Genomic DNA, 8,470 nt, shown 5'->3' on the forward strand with positions numbered 1-8,470 from the left:
GTCTCTTTGATTGGACAACAGCTTTCAGCGCGTGAACGTCTCCGACTCGTTTCCGGGAATCGGTTCTTTTGAATCGTTCATTTCATTGTTTAGACTCTTTACTAATCTAGCAACCCTGTTAATATTTAAAATTAATATTTCCGTAATGCACGACGTTAGAAGATGTATTGTATAATTATACGACAGATAATTTCTTTATGAAAAATGAAACAGGGATATTAATGTTGAAAACGAATCAGACTCGAATCAAATCGAGAAATCTGTATCAATACCCAGCCCTAGGAAACAAATTACCATTTTGCTGTACGCCTAAAAATGTTGTGTGTGGTGTTTTAAAAAACAACAAATGTTGAGAAAGTGTAAAGTACAGTATGTGTTACTGAAGTCACAGATGTCAAATATAAAACAAGCCGTTTTGCTAGCATGAATGCTTTGCAGGAGGTACCTGCATACCTGCTATTATGTCAAAAGATTATAGCAAATTTCTCATGTTTTCATGAATTCATCACAGGGGTCGCAACCATAGATACGTAGATGCCTCATTAGTGACTATCTATGGGCAGCTATACTTAAGCCGTCCGCCATATTGTAGCGGTAAACTTGACCACAGTAATCACTGAATAGCACCACATGCTATTTTGACCTACTTAATTGACACGTTCTTTCAAACTTAAAACATTTAATTGAACCAAAGCATATAACTGTTTCAAGTCAGTTTACCACAATGCAACTGTGTTTGAACAAGAAATCTAATACAATGGTGTTCAATTAAAACTAATTGTTTAAATAAAGTGAACAGTATCGTAAAATAATTATTTTGAGTGTACAGCTGGTGCAACCGGCCCCTGGAGCGGTCGAATAGGGCGTCTATGGTTGCAACAACGAGAGATGAAGCGACTTGAGGAAAGTGTGAAATAACATCTCTGCAAGACTTCTGCAAGCAAGCTATTATCTTCAGAAAGAAGACACCACCACAGGTGACAGAAGAGTCGCCAACAAGTAAGATTTTTAAATGAAAGCAAACAAAATGTGTATACTTTAGTTAAATTATAGATACGTTACAAGTATAAGTTGTTGTAGGAACAAGAAGACTTGAATGAACTCAGCAGCTGATCATTAACTTGAACTCTTTGAGGACTTGGGATTTGACTTGAAGACTTGCTTGTGACTTGAAATGAATGTCTTGGTTCCTCCTCTGGTGAAATCAGCTGCTGAGTTCACTATTAAAGTTTTCGTACAGAAATTTGACAATATAATTTCTATAAAGAGCTTCATGATTTATTCTCAGACACAAACACAGCTTTAGCCAACAGATGGCGTAGCGATTCTATTTCTGCTATAAAAGATGTTTTTATTTTTTTTATTATATGCAGAAAGGATGGAAAGGTCCCTTTAACTCATTAATTATTGACCCACTCTAAAGCCCCTGCTGATGGCACCACAACAACAAATCACAAATCCACTTCACGCTTTTAAGAACTCTAAAAACACACAGCTACTTTGAAATGTCCGTAAAGAAGAAGCTTCCCCCAATAATGGTGGCGTTACAGCATCAACCAGAGAAGGAAAAGCGGTTCCTGAAAACCTGGCAATTCTTCATCAGTCGACACAAACTGCACAAAGACTTTCACCAGGGCTGACTCCAATTCATTTTTTGGTAACACTTTATTTTAAGGTGTCCTTGTTACATGTTACATGTGTTTACTATTATAATAACAATAAATTATGCATAATTATGCATTATGCATACATCATATATATGAAAGTAAATGTTTGATCTTCATGAACATGATACAAATTAATTATTATTTCATGTCCTTTATTGCATTTTTGGAAAGTTGCACCACATGCCATTTTTTTTTTCAATTTACCTAATTATTATGTTTTCTCCCCTGCATGTATTTTCCCCCTCATAATTAAAATCCTACACCAGCATATTTAATAAAAGGTTCTTTTCAAAAAGGAAATATAATCCTGAAATCCTTTTTATTGCATGCCACCCCCCCAAATTGGAAAATCTATTTTTAATTCAGAATAATAATTTAAAAAGAGGTGTTTTCGAGTCATTGCATGTATGAATGCATTTTTTGTGTGTGTTTTTGAAAAAAAAAAAAAATGCATCCAAACAAAAACATTACAGACCTAGAGGCTGTCTAAGGAATTTGCATGGGCTTTGTGAAGAAGGCCTTCTGTAGCTCTGCTCTGAAGATGATCTATAGCTCGTTTTTGTCTGCAGATTCAATTTACCTTTGCAGATGGCTTCAACAGCGCTTGTATTCTCATAATACACCACAAGGTTTTTTAGATAAGTGTATTATAAATGAGCCATAGAGCACATCTATGACTACAGTAGCTCATGTCAGCCATCTATAATTTGATTCACAAAGGTTGTGACCTCCTCCATGTGCGCACAGGTCCACGTGTCCGTGCCTGTAGCACTTTTCTTACAGCTTTGCTGGTCTTCAGCGTTTCCTTAGTGAAATTCATGAGGGACTGTTTCAGCAGAGATAGACACGGCCTCTACGCCAGGCATCGGTGTTTGGGCTAGGACCTGCTGAGACATCAAAAGTGCATTTGAACCTATTAAAATGTCATTAGGAAGGATCCTCATGTTGATTTAGCTCTCGGATATAAACTTGTCCTCCGCACCACATCCAGAGCGTGTTGTGTTACATTGTGAGTCATAAACAGATCGTAAGCCGAGCTGTATTGTAATTGCATAGACGGTATTGTTTTTCCTGCTTTCTTACAATAAAAAGTGCTCAGGCAATAGCAAATGGAACAAAGTAGCTGTGATGCACACAATGGTTGCATCTGAAATCTTTGTAGGCAAAAAACAGCATGTGAAAAGAGTAGTCCGAATTCATTGTGTTCATAGGCAAAATGTCCCCAGATAACCTTCTACTTTTGGCAAGATGATGAGTGTGGACACTTTTCTATCCCATGAGGCCACAGGAGAGGATTTGTGAATGGCAGTGAAGCGACACGACACTGTAGGTCACAAGACAACATGAGAAATATAGCACGTCCAGATTCAATTCATACCATGTGAACCCATTCACACGGTATAGAACATGGTTTTGAAGTAATTACTTATTCAAAAGACTGTCTACACAGACAGTATGCAATTTAGGATGCAGTCAGTTAGATGAAGCAGAATAGGCACAGAATCTCCCAGAATGCATTGCAACAAGCTCAAAAAATTAATAAGATGGTGGAGAAAGTGAGATCAATGCAATAATACCATAAAGTAAGTATCCTTATGCTTATTAGAGATTTTCATTGTTAGCAACATGCTAAAACCAAACTCTGTTCGGTGAGTTGAGTCGAGCCTCAAATGCAAAGCATGTTAGGAATGCTAATGTTAGGAACGCCATTGTTTGAAAATGAGTAGTTTTGTGTATTACCAATTAGCAAAACTATTTCTGTTTTTCCGTTTTCTCGTATTCCTCATCCTGTCCTATCAAAATGCATGCTATGGATGCGAAAACGCAGAAAATTGAACCTGATCTGAATTTTTTTAAGTTTCGGAGGCAATGTGTTAATGTGATTGACACAACGTGAGGTCGTATTTATTTTGTAATGTGCAAAAATATCGGACTCAGTGTGCAATGAGCTTTAGTGTTGCTAGCTTGTAGATAATTTTCTTTGATAAATTCGTTATTGTTCAATTTTGCCCTAGCTGTTGCGAAACGTTGCGATTTCTGATTTGATCAAATTTGAGCTTAAATGTAGCACATGTAATTAGCTTCTTTTTCTAAATAGTAGATGTTAGCATAGCTTGGCACAGCTATTTTGGAACAATTCAGCTCCATTTCTTGAATAGCTTAACACTGGAAATCATTCACTTATGAGCTGGCCGGGATGGATGAAAAATAACTAGTTTAAATGTAGCAAGCTACATTTGTCATGTAACTTGTGGTGTAATTAGCTAATTTTTCTAAACAGCATGGCTGTGTCCGAAATACCCCTAGTGCACTATTTTAAGTGGACAGACAATGGTAGAGGACATTATCGAGTGCACTAATTCAATCCCACAATGCACCTAAAAAATAATTAGCTAATTTTTGCTTAGCTTAGCCTAGCTCATTTTTGATCATTCTACTTTTTGTTTTTTGATTTGGATACTTATATGTAGGCAATGGACATCATCATAAAAGAGGTTTTGAAACGGAGCCCATGTCTAAGAATGGAGTACTAATAACTGACATGGTTACGCTGTGGGCAGTATGTGCTCTTTTCTGTGTATTTTGTGAAAAGGCCTATAGTACATGAGTACACCATGTCCTATTTCTTTAATGAATACTTTGCACAATGTTGTCTTCATTTGCATCCATTAGATGTGACCTGCAGTCATGAGTAATAGGCAAAGGCCGACGTTACATGAAACGCTCTGCAGGAAAGAGCAGGATGAGGTATCAAACCCATCTTCGTACAGATAACAAGCGCTGATATTGTCGACAATGTACGGTGATTGTAAACAACTAAATCTCTAGGCAACTAGTCAACATTATCCAAAACAGCTGTGCAAGCAGAACAATGCTGCAAGATGTTATCATTAGTGGTGCTTGCTAAGGTGGTTGCTCATTATACTTAGAGTTAGGGATATTAAACATGTCCTGATATATATCTTGTCTTGCATACCCATCATGTGCCCCTCATGACATTTTTATGGCTTGGCAAGCTTATAGTTCAGGTTGGAAATTCTCCTCAAAAATACTAAAGATCCTCTGCAGTGAATGGGTGCCGTCAGAATTCAAACACTTGATAAAATCACTTCTAAATGCTGTTTGAGCTGTGCATATTTCTCTTCTGATTCAGACAAGGCAAATGTTTCACCGAAGGAAGCAATTTAATGGATAGAGGACACATATTTTATCTGGAAGCGATGGTTTTAAGAAAGAAAAAAATGTCTTGATGAATTTATTACAAACATGCAGCTTTTCACTTCACATGACATTAACTGATGGACTGGAGTGGTGTGGATTTCTTGTGGATTATTGTGATGTTTTTATCAGCTGTTTGGACTCTCATTCTGACGGCACCCATTCACTGCAGAGCATCCACTGCTGTACAAGTGATGGAATGCTACATTTCTCCAAATCATATCTACATCTTGGATGAGTTGAGGGTGAGTAAATTTTTCGCAAATTGCCATTTTTGTATGAACTATTCCTTTAATGCATTAATAATTGATAATATTTTTTTTATCTTAAAACCTAACAAAAATAAAATATTTAACATGCAAACTGACATCTATTCAAGGTATGAGGAAAATATGGTTTTACTTCTTGAGGATTACACCACATGACATTTTTAGTCATTTAATTGAATCTTTTCTTTTATGAAACCAACATTAGTACAAAGATTACATTTCTAAGAACTTTAAACTTGTTTTTTATGTTTTATTTTCTTTATTGTGGAAACTCCTGTTTGACCTCCTTGGGAGCAGGTGGTGGATAGGAAGGGTTTGATAATACGCACGCTGATATCAACCAAAAAGGAAAGTAATTTGACCAAGTTATTACATTTTGAAAAAGGATTATGTAAACAAACATTTATTTTTATTATTTTTTTGGAATAACATGCACTAATAAATTGTGCACTGTAAGACCAGAAAAATGAACTGAGAAAGCAAATAGGGTCAATTTTCATTGTAGAAAAAATATTGGCCAACCATTACTCATTTTGACCGAAAAAAGGAAAAAGCAAAACCCAGACTATTTATGATGGAATGAACACTTGTCACTGTGTGAGTAACATGCGCAGCAGACCTATCACAGAAGTCATATGGTGTTGCTAAGAGACATGGCAAATGTCAGCTGTCCGCCTCATCATCATCCTGTTGCTTGCTATCCGGCTCCTTCTGGCCGGCCGCCGTTAATTAACACCTGGATTCTCTTCAGATGAATCAGTTCTGCTGGAGCTCTGCGGTTGCCAGGTGCCTGAAGAGTGACAAGCATTTGCTGAAGGTGGTTAAAAGCACCATTTCCTTAGTGCCCATTTACACCCTCTTATATTATGCTGTTTCTGTTTGATTTGAAACACACTGAGGAATTCATAAATTCACAACACAATGAAATGAACACAACAGAAACAAGCCACAACACAGTAAAATTAGTGCTATGCGTTGTGTTGTGGTGATTTGGTTGTGTTGTGCACTACTGGGCCACAGTAATTCTAAGTGGTTTTTGATTAATTTCTTACTGGGCTAAGACAAAAGAGCCCACCTCCAAGTCTACAATGATAATGTTGGGTATATATATATGACTTGACCCCCTCCTTCAGTGTTGTTTTGACCGGAACCGCTTGTAAATGGATGTTACAGACATTCAGTTTGTGCTGCTTGTACATATTGTACAACCCTTTCCAGCTTATTAAAATAAAGGTGAAGTGCTAATGTGAGTCCAGGCAAGTCAAGCAGGACATTTGTCCCATATTGATCTTCAGTATGAGCCAGAGTCAGCACACTTACCCTGATGAATGTCAAATGAGAAAAGAGACTGTAGAGGAAATGGATGCATCTGACACATCATTTAAATTCATGGTGTTAGAAAGAATAATAATAATAAAAAATACAAAATAAACAAATGAGATTGTACACATTTAAATGATTTTGCCAAAACGTAAAATAGTTACAAGAATGTGTTGCAATAGTACATGATGTGCTGTACCGTATGCACTTATACCACATTCCTGGCTTTAGAAAAGTCCACAGTCTGCGTTGTGATTATTATTGATCTGCAATCAAAATGACAAGGCAGCCATGTGTTCCTATGGAGTGCAAGTCAGTATCTGATGCTTAGTGCTAAAACACTGCGAGCCTTTTATTTCTGACTCAAATAAGGAAAGTTCTGCAACCTCTCGAGTGTTCAGTTCAATCCTATTTTAGTCAGAGAACCACTTTCAATGGTTGCTGGTTTGAAGCACCCATAAAGAAAAGCTCCAACCCTGAAAGACTGAGCCCATGGCAACAGTAGCCAAGAGGAAGTCCTCAAATGGAAGACACCTTCAGGTGGACCTGAGAGCAGAAATAAAAAAGAACAGAACTGTAACAGATCATTATGATTTTCAGAAAAGCAATATACATCAAGGACTAAATTTGAATTATATTTGATTAATGATTAACTGTAATGAAGAACAAGAACAAATGTATACTCACATGCATTATATATTAGGTACAGAATGTTACAGTCTCTGACAGAGAGCATGTGGAAGCTGCTCATGTTGCCATTTTCTCCTTCTCTCAGAAAGCAATGACGTAGTCAAACCTCTGGTAAAGTGGGGTTTTCAGGAGTACGTATACTCCCTGGACCTCTGCTTCTAGTAAATACTGCCGTGTATTGTGCATGTTATATTTTGACAGACATCGATGCTGTGATATTTAAATAATGTGGATTTGAAAACAGATGGATTGCAAGGTAGTTTTTTTATTTCTTAGTATTCTGGAGATGTCTGAAATACTATTTGCATAGTTCTTTATTCTTATTTTACAAAATTAAGTTTATTTTAAGTTTGAGGCTTAGATGTATTACATATTACTCAGAGATATGTTTGGCTTGCCAAAAATGTTGGAAATTTAATGAGTTTTGAAAACCGAGTTCATTTTTACCAGGAAAGGAGTGGTTTTGATGCACAAAGTTGTTGTTTTTGTCTCTAAAAAAATAATACATTATTTAAACCCATGAAAATGCAAATCCTGTTGTAAATAGTAGTGAAAAATCACTTTTTTAAACTATTGTTCCATTACTTTTTAGATTTTAGATAGAAACACAAGACATATTGATCCAAACTAATTTTTATAAAGAAGCATGATTGATTTTTACCATCGTACCAATTATTTTAATGTACATTATTATATGTAAGAAATTAATTTAAATGCTAACAATCCCCCAAATCAAGTCGATCAGCATGGAAACTGAAATTTATTTTAATTTGCCTCCTCAAATATTGATTTTGCTGACTAACTGTCCTTGAAACTTCTAGAAGCATGAATCACAGTTATAGGGGCCTTGGAGTCAAAGGTTGAGAACCACTGCCGTATAGAGACTTTGGTATCATTGATGCTGTGATTTCACTCTTGTAATTTGTTGTTATGACTATTACAGATTTTTTCCACTGTCAAACATGCAATTTACAACACTGCACCGCAGTAAACACTGCAGAATACAATACACAGTTTGGAAAGCAGAGCAATAATTTATTACAGTTTAATCTGAGACTGGATTTCATCGACTTGACAGTTTTAGCACATGAGAATCAATAAAAGCTGGAAATAACAACACATCTTGAGGAGTACGACAAACTAACTCTAAAAATAGTCTGGAGTGGACTGATGTTACAAAAACCAGAGACCAACCAACATCTTGCCTTTCGAAGTGTGATGGAAATAATGCAAAATACCGAGGTGGTAATATTTGATACCGGGTTGAATATTGGGTCTGCAAGTCAAGCTCTGTTTGATAATATA

The sequence above is a fragment of the Barbus barbus genome (assembly GCF_936440315.1).
Source record: "Barbus barbus genome assembly, chromosome: 48".
Taxonomy (NCBI): domain Eukaryota; kingdom Metazoa; phylum Chordata; class Actinopteri; order Cypriniformes; family Cyprinidae; genus Barbus; species Barbus barbus.